This window comes from Triturus cristatus, chromosome 3_2 (genome assembly GCF_964204655.1).
Source record: "Triturus cristatus chromosome 3_2, aTriCri1.1, whole genome shotgun sequence".
In the NCBI taxonomy this organism is placed as follows: domain Eukaryota; kingdom Metazoa; phylum Chordata; class Amphibia; order Caudata; family Salamandridae; genus Triturus; species Triturus cristatus.
This window is the reverse complement of record NC_140584.1, coordinates 1,078,386,672-1,078,404,621: the sequence shown is the minus strand read 5'-3', so window position 1 is coordinate 1,078,404,621 and position 17,950 is coordinate 1,078,386,672. Positions and strand designations below refer to the sequence as shown.

At 45.1% G+C, this 17,950-nt stretch overlaps 1 protein-coding gene and 1 long non-coding RNA gene across 3 annotated transcripts in view; one reads left to right on the top strand and one right to left on the bottom strand.

Annotated features, from left to right (window-relative positions):
• Positions 1 to 17,950, bottom strand: part of GALNT17 (polypeptide N-acetylgalactosaminyltransferase 17) — a 1,717,045-nt gene that overhangs the window by 324,905 nt on the left and 1,374,190 nt on the right. The gene's annotated exons all lie outside the window — the stretch shown is intronic.
• On the top strand, positions 5,981 to 8,290 carry LOC146859154 (uncharacterized). 2 transcript variants are annotated; one of them, XR_014979744.1, is made up of 5 exons: positions 5,981 to 6,082; positions 6,331 to 6,442; positions 6,538 to 6,608; positions 6,705 to 6,889; positions 7,469 to 8,290. It is a non-coding gene; the product is annotated as an uncharacterized LOC146859154 (long non-coding RNA). The 2 variants fall into 2 exon arrangements; XR_014979743.1 differs by lacking the exon at positions 7,469 to 8,290 and having other exon boundaries at positions 6,705 to 7,465.

Here is a 17,950-nt window from a genome sequence, read left to right as displayed (position 1 = left end):
CGAAGGCTCGCCGTGAGGGGAACGGCATCTCCAAAGGGTGACACGACCTCTCCTGCCTCGAACTGGGACGCCGACGGAAGGCTGCTAAACTACAAATCCCAGCACCCTCAGCTCTGGGCGCCTGCCGCTGATGTCACCAGGCAGCGCCCGGGCTGTTTAAATAACCCCCAGGCTCCACGCAGCGCGGGACGCGCGCGGGCAGCGCCCGGGCGAAGCCCGGGCCAAGGGCGGGCCCGTCCTTGCCCGTCACTGCCTGGAACAGTCTGGGTTGGGCAACTCCTCTAACATCTCCTGCACACCACTTCATCTAAGGTACTGTTGCCTCATTTTCCTCTACAGGCGCCTTGTGCTCAACAGTGTTATGTGAAATTGAACATCTATTAATTATTGCTTTTGCTCTTGTTGTACCACACCTCCTTGCAGTTTGTTCTATTGACCATAATTATGCCACCTAAGGACAACAAAGCCAGGGCGGCAAATGCTCATTTCACGGGGACAATGGACCAATTTGTGACTAAAGTTAATTGTGTCATTGATCAAGAAATAATGCTTCTGGAGCGCCGTGTCTCCCAGGATCTGGCAGCTGCCAGAAGGTCCTCCCTGGGATACCTTGTTAATGCTCGGTCTCCAGTACGTCAAGCTTTATCTCCCACAAGTTCAGCTAGATCTGACACAGATCCATCAGCCCAGGAGCTGCCAGCTAGCGGAACGGTTGCTGATACTTTAGTGGAGGACCAGTCTTTGGTCCTCGACTCTTTGTTATTGTCTCCTTGCCCACTGACGTCTGCCCCTAGCACAGCCCCGGAGTGTAGCACTAGGCAGCTTCGGGAACGAAACTTGGGGGCTATTCCTAAAACAAAACAAGGGCGCCCGCCCAACACTGGCAGAAAGGGCAAACATTCTAAATGCAAATATATGGTGCCAAATCAAACGGGAAAAATGAATAAAACCCCTGACATCACCAAGCAACCCTCACAGGGGGCCCCACTGGATGACTCTGTCCCCCAACCTATTTTCACATCAATAAGGATAATGAGCCAGGAGGAGGGAGATGGGCAAAACGTAGCGGCTGAGGGAGGGACCCCCGACACTCTGCGCTTGCATGACATACGGGATTTAATTAGGTCCTCTCTCTGTCCTGTGCAGGACAGATTACACAAAATCGAAGAACACCTAGTCAGGATCGAACGCATTCTAGGGGGTCTGTCCACTGCACCAAGCACCACTCTTAGGCCAGAGGCCCCTAACCCACTTGCCAACCCTAGAGCTAAGAATGTCCCGTTGGCCCCTAAACCTTTACCACCAGCCCAAATCGAAAGCCAACCCTTAATTACACCAAACATCTCCATTAGAGCAGGCATCTCAAGGAAATCCATCTTGTCCAGCAAAACAGATCTAAAAGAGGCTGCTAGGCCTTTAACACCAGAGTCTATAACCATGGCTAATACTCCCAACTTGCCTCCTGAAACAGCCCCATATGTTGTAATCTTGGCAGGAGTGCCTGAATTGGAGAGTAACGTATCTGAGTCACCAGCAACCCTAAGGAATAGGGTTGTATATTGGCTCAATACAAATAGACCATTACCTCCGCACATCAGCGCTAAAATTCTTATGGTGCGACGGGTTCCATGGGTAGGCCACTTAGCTAAAAACATAAAGGGGGATTGCATCCTAATTAACTTCAAGGACACCAGAACAGTTGAGTATATTTGCAACTGGAGGTCGACCATCACAGGCTCATGTATTTCAACTCTCCCCTTAACCTATTTTTATCCCCCTGGTCACTTCACAGAACCTTGGACAGATGTATATGGAAAAGGGAGAGGCCCTCCACTGGGGAGTCGGCCTATACATCTGCCACCCTTAGACTTTATTCCTACAGTGAATGTTTTCAGCAGTCTTGAAGCTGTCGATTGACTGGAGGATAGAAAAGTCACCCCAGCCTCTCCTTCGCTTTTCTCAGCAAGTTGTCCCCTAGAGTCCACCTCAGTGACTGAACATTTGGGGTCGAATTTATCAATCATGTCAACGAGCCTGACGAGGTCCATTATTAGTTCTGACCCCCCTCAAATCTACCCTCCAAGTGCTTCAACTCCCGGGGTACTTACACCTAGTCTTCTCAAGATTGTTTCTTGGAACATAGCTGGTTTACGCAACAAGTTAGATCTCCCTGACTGGAACGCATTCATAGAAGAACATAATATATGTATCTTCCAGGAAACCTGGAGTGTTGATCCAATATACAAATCGGGGTTCTGTTGCTTTTTTATACCAGCCATTTCGTCAGGCCCTGGGCGCCCTTCTGGGGGCCTCATGGTTTGGATCAAGGCGGATCTCAACCTGACGGTCACCATTGACGGTCGCTCCACGCCTGATATAATGAGGCTTACTATCAAAGACACTCAGAATAGCCCACCCTGGGAACTTTTTAATGTTTACTCCCGTGGCACTCAAGGGGGTGCTAAGTCGCTTACCATTACAGCACTTTCAGAGATACTCTCTGCATGCACCTTGAATTCTTATCTTCTTGTCGCCGGTGATTTCAATTGTTCCTTTGAACCACTTGCCGCAGAAGATTTATTGGATGCACATGACGAGGACACTAGATGGAATATTCCTTCACTCTCCTTGAACCCCGTTAAAAGATGGACCCCTGCTGTAATCCAAATGAACGCCATAGCGTTGGAATTCGGCTTAAGAGCTGCCAATGGGCGCACCCCTTCTGATTTAGTGGGCGCTAACACTTTCAACAGAGTAGGCAGTCAAAGTAGAATAGACTACATCTTAATTGACAGGAGGGGATGGAAATTTGTTGTTGATATGGTTGTAATTCCTTCAGCATCCAGTGACCATAACCCCCTGTCCCTCACCATGCGTGAAGTCTGGCATAGACAGGCTACTTCCTCTCTTCCAGGTATACAGCTGTTGACTAAGGAGCTTGAGCCTTCTAACTGTGGTAGATCCCTTAAATGGTCTAAAATCGCCCTTAGCGACACTAAACTTTTTGCGTTGGAGAACATTCTTGCTGATTTCACCACCAGGCTTTCCTCATTATCTGAGGACAACTCTAGTCATACTAAAGTCTATGTGGATTCTATGAATGCAATTGGGGCATTGTTCATTGACCGCAGGAAAAAACCCAACCCCAGAGTTGAAAGAGGGAACGATTGGTTCAATAAAGACTGCAGAACTAAGAAAAATTGCCTAATTTCTGCAATCAAATCCAATAATCCTGCTGAGGTTAGGCAAGCGAGGTTGCTTTATAGGCAAGCCCTCGCATCTGCCAAAAAAGTCTGGGAAGAACAGCGCTGGGTTTCACTGAAATTAGCGAGCCAAGCAAAAAATGGCGAGCTTTTTTGGTCCATTATGAGAAGATCATCTAGCTGTGCCCAGGTGCAAATCCCCAATCACATCACGGATGGGGAATGGTTCAACCACTTTAAGAACTTGTACGCAGATCCTGAGGTTGTGGTAGACCAGCCCATCAGCCCTGGGTCTGTAGTAAAATTCCATGACCATGTCTTGTTCCCAAGTATTGAGGAGAAGGAGGTTCAAACTGCAATTGATAAGATTGTATCTGCCAAAGCACCAGGTCCTGACGGCATTCCGGGAGACCTTTTCAAAGCAAATCCAACAGGCTGGGCTGCGTTTTTTACTATTTATATCAACAGCCTATTGAGTGGATCCCCGGTGCCGGAGTCATGGAAGGGTGCAGAAGTAATCCCCATTTTTAAGAAGGGCTTAAGGGGAGACCCGGCGAATTATCGCCCAATCAGCTTAATCGATTCAGGTCAGAAGTTGGTCGGCAGGGTACTTCTGGAGAGGATACATTCCTGGGTGGACGAGGAAGGGATCTTAACCAAGTTCCAGGCGGGTTTTAGGGCATGCACCAGCACCATTGACCAAGTATTTAGGTTAATGCTTCTCTATTGGAAGACGGTTACCATCGGCAAGGGCGCTCTATACCTCGCGTTCATTGACCTTAAAACCGCCTTCGACCTGGTCCCCCGCGACCGTTTGTGGTCAATTTTGGAGGAGTTGGGCATCCCTTCCTACATTCTGAAACTCCTCATCCGAATGCACGAAGAGAACTTTGCCTGCATTAGATGGGGGTTACAGGGCCAGAAAACAAAAAAAATCCCAGTAAATAGAGGGGTTCGACAAGGGTGTGTCATGGCGCCAACACTTTTTACGCTATTCGTGAATGGCGTGGTCTCTTTTCTGCTTGAAGTCGAAGCGGACGTTCCCGCTCTGGCGGGTGATAAAGTTCCAGCACTTCTTTTCGCAGACGACACTCTGCTAATATCCAAAACTCCGTCGGGTTTACAGAAGTTGTTACAGCGCTTCTCTCTGTTCTGTGAGCGAAGAGGCCTCGTCATCAATACCGCCAAGACTAAACTCCTCTATTTCAATCCCTCAAAATATTCTGGTTCTATTCTGACCCTAGAAGGGAAACCACTTGAGCGTGTCGGAGACTTTGACTATCTGGGAATCAGAATCTCCGACAGACTCAGATGGCAGCCCCATATAGATAAAATGGCACTTAATCTCAAAAGAGTAACTGGTGCTTTGGGCAAGGAATTTCGGGCCTCCACCTCTAAACCTATTACCCCAGTACTAAACATCTATGCTGCAAAGGCTGTGGGTAGCGCCCTCTATGGCGCCGAACTATGGGGCTATAGTTGTGTTGATTCACTGGTGACCAGCGAAAACAAGTTCTTCAGGGAACTTGTATCACTTCCCAGGGGCACCCCGACTAAACCACTCTTTAGCGACTTTGGCAGGCGCTCAATTAGGGATCTAGCCACCCTTCGCCCTCTGTTATATTGGGCGCGGCTGTGGCGAACCCCTGAGCTCTCTAATTATGCTGAAGGGCTCAGGGAGGTTATGAACTTGCAAGGTGCCCACAAAATTGAGTGGCTCGCAAACACAAAAAAACTCTTGATTGCAACCGGCCTTACAACTGATTGGCCAGCGGGGGAACCATTATCGAAGATCGAAGTCAAGCGAGCCAATTGGGCTTGGGTGGATGCCTCGGAACAAAGAGATCCCAACATTGGAAGGCTGACAGAGGCTTTTTATCAACACAAATCAACCATCCTCTTAGAACCATACCTTGACTTTATTACCAAGCCCAGGGACAGGTCACTTTTCATTCAGTTTAGGTTCGGGACACTCCCATTGCGCAATCACACTAGTAAGTGGAAACCCCCCCACAAGACCCTCCCTGACTGTCCATTTTGTCCTGGTGTCATTGAAAGCGTCTCCCATTTCTTCTTTGCATGCCCAGCCTATCTATTACCTAGGACGAAATGGCTTAGACCCGCCTGTTTACTCCTAGGAACAAGGGATCACATTGTCGCTATGCGAATCCTTAAAACCACCACCAATACCACCCTAGTTTGTGGAGTGGCCAAATTCCTAGGTTGGGCATGGCTAATCAGGCAAAAATCTAGCAATTTTAATTAAATCTTTTATAATACTGTTTTTAATCCACAAAGCTGTGAAATTTAATACATTTTTTAGATATTTATTGCATATTTGAAATTGGATTTTTTACGACATGTTTTAAAAATAATGAATTTGTAATTGTTTTTATGTGCTTTGTGCTTTTATGACATGACCTGTCGAAATAAAGCCTTGTTGAATTGAATTGTATTACTGGTTCCTCATATATGATCTTAGACAAACAATTTCTAAGTTCATGTGATTTATTTCACATCACTTGTGACTTATTTCATGCACATTTAGATTAGATGAATCACACGCAACACGACTTTAAGTGGACAGTACTGGCAGCCATAAAAACGTCTCCTGGGGCGGTGACCCGGTGATCCAGCTAGCACGAAAGGAGGCCTTCTTGATAATGAAATTTGATACTGCCATCCGTGGGCTCAATTAACTCTCAGAAATCGCTCACTTACGAATGTAAAAGACTACAGAGTCCAGCATGCTTTGGGTCTGCTATTCCATTTCATGTTTTTCATTAATAGGCATAAATTGCAGGCTCCTCCCCACTTGAGCCACAGCAGTTTGAGGAACACGCCCACATTCGGAAGTAACCTCCCCTCGGGAAATGGAGGCAAGTTGATACCGCGGTGTGAGCACCGCCAGCTATTGCTTTGAAAACGCACGATTCGTTTTTTATGCATGAGTGCCGCGCGCCACATAACATAGAATCCGTGGGTTAGTTTAACATCCACGCTTTGCAGAATAGCGCAGAGAGTACGTCCTTATCTTTCAAAACTGCACAGCCATTTAAAGGCGTTAGGACGCTCACTTTTAGGGGCCCCATTGGCAATATTTAAGGTTGGCTTTTGTCTCTGACAGGAAATTCTGGCAACTGAATACTAGAAACTTTCCTTGTGATGGCAGCCCTTGATTGGCATGATAACATCATGGATAAATGGATAATGCAAATAACCCCGGAGACACGTAGAAGGTACAATCCCCTCATTGCATTGTGGCTACATTTAACCCTGCTTGTACCACATTACGGTACCGTTGATTTTCCAAAATGTACTCTTGTCCCCACAGCTTCTGTTACTAACGAACAGATTCATCACTGGCGCTACAACACACAAGCGTATGGGCACCGATAATAACAGGTACTTTTGAATTAGAACAGACCACACTCTCGTAAACTAACTAACAAGGGTCCCCAACCTAATTGACGCCACGCTTTGTCAATTTTTGTTTTGTAGTCACTGATCCCCAGTCCGAGTCCTGAGGAGAACCCTAGAATCATTCAGGGTTTGAAACGCGTTGACATCTGGGCAAAGGCGAATGAGCTTTGGAGGCACTGTATAGGAATTGGTCAAAAGAAATTTCTTTCCCATTGGGCAGACAACCCTGATGACAACTCTGTAGCCCTTTGCCCTACACACAGGCAGGACCTCTGGAATTGTTTGTGAACCGCCTGTGATCTATGTGTTAAATATGGACTCGCTGTTTGAAGGAAACTTGTAGGACACTTATAATTGTATTGGTGTTTATGTCTCTTTACATGTTTATCATTTATGTGTTTCTTTCGTAATGTCGAATTTTGTTATGTTTTCATAAGCATGGCATACTGAATGGTGTGTTATCTACCTTATGGCATTAATGAATGTTTTTTAATCTAAATGTGCATGAAAGAAGTCACAAGTGATGTTAAATAAATCACATGAACTTAGAAATTGTTTGTCTAAGCCCATGTATCAGGAACCAGTAATAACCTATCTGGTCAATATTTTGTTGCATGATAACGAAGTAATTGACAGCACAGCTGTACCTTTATCAGAACGCTTCAAGTTAAATATTTGTGATCATATGGCCAACATTAAATAGTTTGTTAAAGGAACAGACAACTGCAAATATGCAGTGGCTTTATATAAGACAGATTTTGATGAAAACACTTTGGAGCACATTCATGCCATGTTTTAAGCAATACAGGCAAGATTTAATTAATGCTACTTTTTTTCAGCAGGTATTTACAGCACTACATGGTGTACAAGGTCAACATTGCCACACTCTTCTTCCTGAACTGGCGCATCTTGATATAATGACAGTGATAATGGCAGTTTCCTCGTGTACATCAAAGTGGCAGCTGGTGACAATTCAAAGTGGTGAGACGTAAAATTTTGAAGCCAAGAGGGACAAATAGCACACCGTACATTGTCCATTTGTTTCCCCGTCCCCCAGCTGCCAACCCTCTGTTGTTCACGTGGTCCCTCAGTCCCTGTCTGCCTTCCCTCCGTTGTCCGTGTGCACCCCCATTTCTTGCCTAACCACCCTGCATTGCCCGTTTGCATCCTCAGCCTATCCCACCCACCCATATTTTAATTCAGCCCAACTTTTAGGTTTGGAAAAGAAAAGATGACTCGAATGACCCTTAAAATGATGTGGTGACTCTGGTACTTGAAGAAATAAAATGCTGTTTAAACTTTAATCATTAAGCTTGCCTGAGATAGGTTGGCTGCAAAGAAAATATTTGCCTTTAGTTTGCAACTGGTGCTCTGTGATGAATAAACAAGCATTACACTTTTCAGCGACGTGGCCACTGGCCAGACTTAGAACCCCATCCTCCTTTACAACCCTCATAACTTCTAACCTGCTTTGCAAGGACATGTTCATGTTAAGATTTGAAACCGTACCAGGATTTTTTTTTTTGTTCTTAATTACTAAACTATTTATTTGAATCAGACCTCGCCTGATATCAACAAATACAGATACATAAAATTAGTATTGTTAGATTATAATAATAAAACTTTTAAAATGCTTTATAAGATGAATAAGAAGTAATTTTGTGTGATCCACATGTGCAACATACACTTATTAAAATTGTTAAGATTGTACACTTTTCCTTTAAAATAACTTCAAGAAACTTTTTAAAAACTTATACAAATTATGACAAACAAATTCATTAGTGGGAGAGAAACACAACATGATTAAATCTTGAGCTAAAATAGCATTATGTCTTTGGCAAATTGGTAATATATATCGTCGTCGGGCCTCTACCAATCTCTGGTTAGGTCAAATTAATAAAACATGATGCAGATCTTGTTGTACCCCTTTGCACAGATCACATATGCCTTTAGAGTTATTTGTGCAATCCCATCTTGCTGTGAATGTTGTTAATGGGAGAATACCCAGGCGTAAAAGAAGGATTCAACGCCTTACCCCATGCTCTAACTGAAACCGTAAATACAGAGCAGGGGTTTTAAATGCTATATTTTCTGCAAAGGTTTTATAGTGCTTTAGTTGCATACAGTATTCTTTATCCCTTTCATAGCTGATTCTCTGGGACATATGTTTTAGAAAGAGCTTCAAATGCGTTGGAGACCAAACCTGTAAAAGTGCTACAGTGTATTGTGATACCTCAAGGGCTTTTAGCAGATTCCGATTAAAAGTATACCAAGGCGCTTCCTCTCTAAAAGTCTCCAGTTTTAGCATATTTCTTAAAGAATCTGGAGCTGCATGTAAAAGGTTATACACCCACCTTATAATGTTGGAGATTACTTGGGTAAATATTCCCGTAAGAGATAACTCAAGATGAAGAGCTTGAACAGGGACGGAATGAGATATTTTTACAATTTTTGAAGGATAATTCCTTCCTTTATTTTTATTTGTTGCCATGTTTTAATTTGTGTATATTCCATGGCATAAGATAATATTGGTGGGATTTTCGTACTAAAAACCTCCAATAGAGTTTTAAAATGTCTATTTCCTGTAGAGCAGTAAAATCTCTGTAAAACCCCAACAGGGATTCTGCCTTCCACTCTAGATGTTGGAGATGGGCTGTATCTTGTAGATTATGCTTAACGATGTGGCCCAACTAGACATACTCTTTTACTGTCTCGATAGGGTTACCTCCCAATGACCATGTAAAAGATAGAGTTTTCCTTCTTCCGCTAAAAGGAAAAGCTTTAGTTTTAGATATATTTGGAACCAAAAAAAATTCTATTGCTTATTGATTTAGTTCATTTAAATTTCTTTGTAGGCCAATTGGGGTACGGTCAAGTATGACAATATCATCACCATACATTAAACAGTGTATGTCCACTTGACGAATTTCGGAGGGTAGTTCTTAATTTGGGAAAAGTGCCCCGGTAGATCACTAATGTAGATAGAAAAAAGTAAGGGAGCTAATAAGCGTCCCTGTTTCAGAACGTTCTTCGTGGTAATTGGTTTAGTTAAACCCTTTTCTCCCCCCATTTGAACTCTACACCATGTTGCCGTATGTAGGGAGATAATTATTATAAGAAGATCTATAGGAATCCCCATTCCCTCCAATTTTCTCCATAAAGTCGGTCTATCTACTCTATCAAAAGTGGTTGAAAAGTCAATAAAAGCACAATATATAATTTGAGCACTTAACGTAACATATTTATCAAGAACTGTCTGAAGAACAGCGATGTTATCCAACGTTGAATGTTTTGGGCGAAATCCGGCCTGTGTCATGGGGATCACATTATTCGAAACAGCCCAGTCTCTTTGATGCTCCAGAACGCAGGCTGCAAAAATCTTCCCAGAGGCATCAAGGAGAGCTATTTGTCTATAATTAGCTGGGTTTCTTCTTAAACCTTTTTTTAGGAGAGGGACCACTACACTTCCCCACCAAGATTTTGGTATTTCCCCACTCTTCAAACAATAGTGGAAGAGTGGGGCTAGAAATTCACTCCAATTGTCGGCATTTTTTTGTAAAACTTTATTTGGGATTTTGTCAGGGCCCATCGTTGCAGATTACCTAGCAGAGGCTATGAAAGCTGATATTTGTGAAGCTGATATTTTCATCAGGTACTGCTCACATTGATTCTTCTGGCGGAACACTGTTTAGAAAAAAACTGATTTTGAGGGTTTGATTTATAAAGCCTAAGAATATGCTTTTCCCGGTTAGATGATGATACTGGTGTAGCTTTAACTGACTTTTGAATTCCCATTTTTGGACATTTTATTTTCCAGATTGTTTTATTACTTCTGTGTTTTACTGCAGTTTCGATGTCAACCCAGATTCTATCTCTTTGAGCTTGCTTGTCTCTCTCTTTTTTCCGTTGATGGAGCTTTTTTAATTTCTTTATTCTCCTTCTCTTGCAGCAATAAAAGTTCGTAATTGAGTCCTGATCAATTTATTTAAGTGTCCAGAATGATTATCAGCTTGTATTCCTTTTTGAAAAATGTTGACATTTTCTCGCATTATATTTACCGGAAGAGACTACAGCCTGTATAGTGTCTTCAAATCTGGTTATGGGATTGCCTTCTCTATTTACGGAAGCTAGCAGTGACTGGGAGATTGTATTGTTTAATTTGCTGATTGCTTTAGAATTCCAGTGGATACCTTCCTGTTTTTTTATTTATAACTGCCCGTCCTTCTAAGGTGCATAAGGACCACGGAGATGTAGACTGTGTGAAACATATATTACTGTAGTTAGATATGCGGGGTCTCTAGACAGACAGACAGAAAGTAAGTATTAAAAAGTAAAAAACTTCCCACTTTTTTCATATGTACTGTGCGGGACCGCAGTCTTTTGTAGACCATTCAGTTTTAGGTGTTTATATATTTTTTAAAGTTTTGTATGTTTTTATGTATTTAAGAGAAATCTGGAATTTCTCCTTTTGCAGCAGCTGTATGATAATTGCAGGGTATAGGTCTAATTACCAACCACAGCACGGAGATCTTACATTTATGCTACTATGGAATGTAAAGTATGAATCAAGTTTACACAGTTGTTCTGTGATTCTTAGAAGGGCGTGAAGGTGTCCTCAATTCGGTTGAAGAAATCCTCTCAATCCTCTCAAAAGGAACAAGATGTAGGACAATGACAGGCAGACTGTAGCTAAAACTAAACACCTTTTTTAGGTCTCGCCTACGCAGCGCGCATGTGCTGCATAGGAAAAAGACCTTTTATAATCGACACAGCTTTGCTGGGAAAAAACGTGCACGCATTACATTGCTTTTAATGGCAACGCGTGCACGTTTGGTGATTCCCTTGCGGGAACAAGCTTTGAAACCATTTGGTCCCTGCTCGCTCCCGCAAGGGATACCGGCGCAGGCCCCCTCCTCTCTCCCCTCCCCTGCTGCCTCCTTTCAGCTCCAGGCGCGCAGTTGTTTCTTAGGCAGTAGCGACAGTTTTACTGCCTTTAACTTCAACTGCTCCCGCGTTTACTTAACAGATGGGCACGTAGTGGCCCTCCGATCACGCCCCCATCAACCACCGGAAATGCCACACATGCCTTAAACAACTGCCGGCCAGTAACTACGCCGGGCATAGGTCCCAGAAACAAAGGTAAATGGGTTTGCCTGACTGTCAGTAGCGAAGGCCGTAACAGGGTTTGCTCTAACCATTACTCTCTCATCACCTGGGAGTCGACTCTGCTCTGCTCCCCTACCTCCGTCCTACTCAGAGCGGTAGACTTCAGCAGTCTGCTCGAGTCCAGTCTAACTTCAACGGGTCACAGACTGCCTCGTCTCTCAGTTAGAAGAGCCGTACCCACCTAATGTAAGAGGCGGTATCAAACGAACGACTCCACGACCAATCACCACTTCAGAATCCTACAGCGCAGTAGGATTAGCTTGGGGAGCGGTGGGTTTTACCACCAATAATCCAATCCTAGGTCACCTTCCATACTAGAAGTAAAATCCACTCCCACCAGACTCTCATCAAGTGTTCAGCCCTGAAATTGGTTATGAGACCCGGAAGTACAACAATTGCGAGAAAAAATATCCGTTCAATGATCACTACAGCCGACTGTCATGAGGCCGAATTCACGGACGGTCCTTGTAAGTAACGATTGGTTAAAGTGATGCTAACGGTGAAAGCGTAATGGGTGGATGCTTAATTGGTGCTAGAGAGGCAATGGCGTAGACTTGGTTCAGAGTTTTTCTGACGTTTACTCCGTTCTATTTAGAATGTATAGATGCCAATATTTTATAATTAAGGTGCACAGGACATCTCCCGCCTATTGGCATATTTACCAGCTCCATCAAACACTAAATGAGGCCCTTATACTATAGCCATTCTACTAGGGAAATAACATTTCAAATGGGGAGATGAATGCAGCCCACAGGCATACTCGGTGCTTGGCTTGCCACTGGAGAACTTATTCCTGCTGGGTCATGGGATACTTGAGTCCCCAGATTTACCCAATCCTTTTTCTTTTTAGATTGACGAGATATACGTTACACAGTTGCTCTCCCCAAGCTTAATTAATCGTTTGCCTCATTAGCCTAATCATGTATAAGTAGCACTGCTTTTACAGACCCTGTTTATAGTCTTGTACTTTTTTCATGTCGTTATACTAATTTGTGTTGAAACGCGCAGAAAATTGAAAGCAAACAAAAAACAACTTCCAGAATGCTCATGTGTGCTAAACTAAAGCCCAGCACTAGAAACATGGTGTTTCGGGTGCTGGTTACCTTATCTGCACCACAGTGTACATGTATTAACCCCTCTAGATCTACCTCGCTACACCTCTATAACTCTACCTCTCTCTCTCTACCTCTCTCTCTCTACCCCTCTCTCTATCCCACTCTCTCTCTATCTCTCTCTATCCCTCTCTCTCTATCCCTCTCTCTCTCTACCTCTATCCCTCTCTCTCTACCTCTCTCTCTATCCCTCTCTCTCTCTATCTCTCTCTCTATCTCAAAGATGGCTGCAGCGTCTACGTGGGATGCGGTGGACTAAGTGGCAGCTGGAGCCTGATAGCACTGCTTGTCCTTTAAAAAAACAAGCATTGGCATAGCCAATAGGTTTACCCTTGGGGTCCTCATAAGTGTTTAGTTATCCAGTACAATATCCTTGGTGCAACAACAAGTATCGCATGGCTAAACACTTATAAGGTTCCAAAGGCGACACCTATTGGCTATGCCAATGCTGGTTTATGCCTCCTGTAGCCTCCTGCAAATGCGGCGGCTTACAACCGTGTTATCTGCTAGGATTTTGGTTCCCTGCCCTTCTTGCAGCCTCTTCCAGCTGCTGTAGGGAAAGAGTGAACTATGCTAATGCCGAAGCAAACCTTTGCTGATTTTTTTGTGGCGTTGCATGCGTGGCAAAGAATTGTTCCCTGCCCCACCCGCTGCAGTATAGAACACCGTACACCCGGGCTGCAAAGGCTACGAGGCCAGATCCGAACCTCCGGGGGTGGGGGAGCACCCTGGGGGACGGCAGAGGCAACAACAGTGAGGGCAGAGGGTGGTAAGCGATGGGCGATGGAGGTACAGAGTCAAGCGGGAGTACTCGGGACTGGCGGGGGCTCTCGGGAGCAAGCCGCACCCGACCCTGCTGGGCCGCTTCCTCAGAACAAGCATTGGCATAGCCAATAGGTCTCGCCTTTGGAACCTTATAAGTGTTTAGTTATGCAGCACAATATCCTTGGTGCAACAACATCAACTGTTGCATGGCTAAACACTTGTAAGGTTCAAAGGCGAGACCTATTGGCTATGCCAATACTTGTTCTACTAGTGCGTAATTTACTTAACATAATCAAATTGGCAAAGCTTTAGAGACAATGCCTCATTTACACAGCTGTTGCACAATATAGAAAAAAAATGAGCGCCTCACTAACAGACATGTTCCAGTCAGGAAGGCTTTAGAGACGAGTACCTCATTTAAATAAACATGTTCAAATCGGCGAGATTTTAGAGAAGAGTGCGTTTTTTTTGTAAATATTTCTGGGAACAATTAAACTGCATTTCCTGGGATGTTAACGCATGGAAAAAAGAGCCTTTCAAACATGCAAGCATGAAAGGGAAGGATATGCAGAGTGCCGGGCAGTTTGTTACAGTAAGGGGTCACATTGGGGGAAAGACTGTAACTACTGTGATAATACCAAGCCAAGCCACCTGTGACGCTGGGCCATGAAGAGCCGAAAAACCCCACCGCTCTATTACAAGCGTGCTGAGCTACAAATCCGAGCCGCCATGCTTTATCTTCCCAATGATCTTTACTTTTCAGTCCAGTGACTTTCCTCACCCAAAAGTGCGTGGTGCAAGCTTTCGGCCAGAGTTTCACATGAATGGAGAAGTCTTGAAGCTGCGACGAGGCACTACAATAGCGCCAACACGGTCACGTAGGGACAGCAGCAAAAATGTTAGAAACTGCCGAAATGAACAGCGCCAACACGGTCACGTAGGGACAGCAGCAAAAATGTTAGAAACTGCCAAAATGAACAGCGCCAACACGGTCACGTATGGACAGCAGCAAAAATGTTAGAAACTGACGAAATGCTGACAAAAGCGCACAGGCACCATTGTAAACGTAAAAGCGCTGCATTTTGCCGCTGTTGGAAAAAGAACAAGCAGGAAGTGGGATAAGGGAGGGGGTGGCAAATGGTGAGCACTTTCGTAGCCGCTTTGATGTTCTCAGTGGCTGCGCGGCTCACTGAGAACATCAAAGCGGCCGCGAAAGTGATCAGGCAGGCTGACAAATGATGCGCGCGCCCGGCGCACATGCACTGTATTTGGAGGCCTGAAAAGCACTAGTCTGCACTTCCAAATCCCCGCTTACTAAAGCTCTCGCCAGAGCAGCGCTAAAGCGCTGCCTCAGGCGAGACCTAAAATCCCGGCCCGCTCTCTGCTGCGCTCCGACTCTAACAAACAAACAAACTAACTCCCCGCTGTTCCCTTTCTTGCCGCCTGGCACCCCGTCCTCCAAGGTTGTTCCTTGGTTCTTCCCTCAGTCCCTTTCACTGCTCCGTCTCTCCGATCTGAACTCCAAACTCTGACCTCCAATCTCCGAGTTTTCTCAATGTTGCAACCCCGCAACCCCCTGCAAGCCGCACCCGGTCTCAGACTTGGTATCGATCGCATACACGAGAGACCACCGAGCCACATCTGCGGGGAGGGGAAGCGGGAGGGGGGGTGGGGAGGGGGGGTCGCGGGGTGAGGCTGTAGTCAGCAGGAGGTCCAACAAAACACCCGCTCCGGTTTTCTGCAGCTCACAACCCGCTGCTACCCACTCTCACTGGCGCAAGTCTCACAGCGCTTGGAAATAAAGGGGCAGATTTATGTTTCCTGGCGCATCCCTGCAAATCAGCAAGGATGCGCCAGGAATGATGCGTCACGCAAGTTTACCCTTGCGCCACACATGATGCGCCGCATTTACAATGCGGCGCATCATGGCGCAGGAATAAACAGATGCGTGACGCATCCGATGGCGTAAGGTTGGCGCAGTGCTTCAGTAGCGTCGCAAGCGCGACGCAACTCCAGCACTGTTCCAACCTACCCTATCCCTAACATGGTGCGTCAAGCCTTACGCCTGCTTCAAGCAGGCGCAGGGTTTTGGCGCATCAGCGTTGGGAAAGTGACTCAGTCAAATCTTATAGATTTGACTGAGTCACTTTTCAGGGGCGTTCCTGCGACAGAACGCCCCCCCCTCTGTCGACACGCCCACGTGAAACCTGACGCAGGTTTTACGTGGCGCAGGGCTTTACATCGTGACGCATCTCCATAGATGCGTCACGATGTAAATATGGCGCAACGTGGTGCAGGGTTTACACCGCCGCTGCGTCACAAAAGTGACACAACGGCGGCGTAAAAGCGGCGCATCTCCAATATAGATCTGCCCCAAAGCCTCTGCTTCGGAGCGCCCCTGTGGCTGAACTGTCTGAAGGTCACCAGGTCATGCAGGATCATTTACTCTTTAACTCTTAACCTTACTTAAATAGTGCAAAGACAGCCCAATGGCACTATATAGCTATTCACATAAACTCCAGATTATAATACAGGAGATCACATTCATTTTTTAAGGCACAGATTAAGTGACGTGCCAAAAATCACGGGATGTTGAGCCGACGTTGGAACTCCAAAAGCATACAATATGTATAAACAGTTCCACGCATGCAAATATAAACAACAGTACAAAACCTCTTATGCAATGTTTAAATCCGTACATTATACAAAAGGCATGCCTCCCGTGTGAGGCATACAACTTCACTTGTTAAAAGTGACTGTAAAATGAGAGTTATATCAGGCGCCCTTTAAGGAAGCCTGCCGAGGGGCTTTCGAGCAAGATGCGTAGGTTGTGATCGATGCCCCGGAAGGAAAAGTAAACAAAGACGTGCCTGAGGTGAACAAGAGCACCACTGTTAGTTAGCTGTGAATCATCAACAACAAACCACCACCACATAACAATAGTTCATCCTTTAGGCGCAGATAGATAAAGCGATGCGCCAAGAATCACAGGATGTTGAGTCGACGCCAGGACTCGAACCATGTTCTCCCACTCCAAAGTCAGCGCCCCGGCTGTGAATCCCTACCTTCTCCTCTAGATCGCAAGAACAAAAGGACATTTTATTCTGCCGGAAAGAATATGCTTCTCCGCCTCCAAATTACTTAACAGGTGTGCCCCTGCTGCGCTGGCTGGGAACAGAGTAGGATTGAGAACAAATGTATTGATTCCACGTGTTTAATGGAGTGAACTTAGATATCTGAAGTCCAGGCACAGTATAGTAGCTCCCCTACTGCTGATTTGAAATGCGAAAAAGAGGGGCCAGCACCAGCAGGCACACCCTCTAACACTGGCTGAGGACACAGGGAGTGGCTGATCAACTGTGCCGTCATTGACACTAGGCGCAAAAAGAAGTGTATTGCGACAAGCACAAGTGGACAGAACATGGCCAATCACTACACTTCTTCAAAATAAAGACACACACTGATTGGCCATATTCTATATATTCATAGGGGAGAGGATGTGGTGCTGGAAACCAAAGTTCGAGCCTCGGGGTCACGTCCACATCCTGTGATTCTGGGCAAATCACTTAATCTCCCCGTGCCTGAATGTGTAATGTAACCGGTGCTCATGTAAAGCGCTCCAATACCTTCGGGTCGCGTTCGAGCTATATAACTCTGCATTAAAAAAAAATAATAATAATTCTGTGAACCTCCCACCCCCAACTTTTCTCATGTGCTCGAGACGGCTGTTGTACTAAGCCTGCTACCAATCCTGACACTGCTCTCATTCTGCTTATGTTGACCAGCATGTGAGCAGCCCTAGAATTGGTTGGAGCAGGTGAACCCAGACTCATTTGGAGACTGGCGTCTGTCTTCTAACTGGCTCCTTAGATTTGCGCACGTATGAGAGGCCTCAAGTGCACATGTCGGGTTGGCCACAGTAGGATACCAGTCCAACCCAACATTCGTACTTCATGTTAAGCCCTCCACAAGGAGACCTGGCTGCCTATCAATCAATCCCCACTCATCGCTTGGGCAATAAGGCATCCAATGGCCCAGGCATTTAATTAAACTGTATTGAATTATTTTTAAACTGGAGTAAGCAGTGGCTCTCAAAGAGTCAAAACAAGCTTTATTCGGTGCAGAATATATCACCATAAAAGCAAAAGATAAAAACATCACATTTGAGAAGATGGAGATAATGTACAAACAAGTTTGAGCAGCAAAGGATCATAGTCAATGGTTTGGGCAAGTACAGTTCAAATTCACATGGTGAATTGTGCAAATAAGCAAAGTAGCACA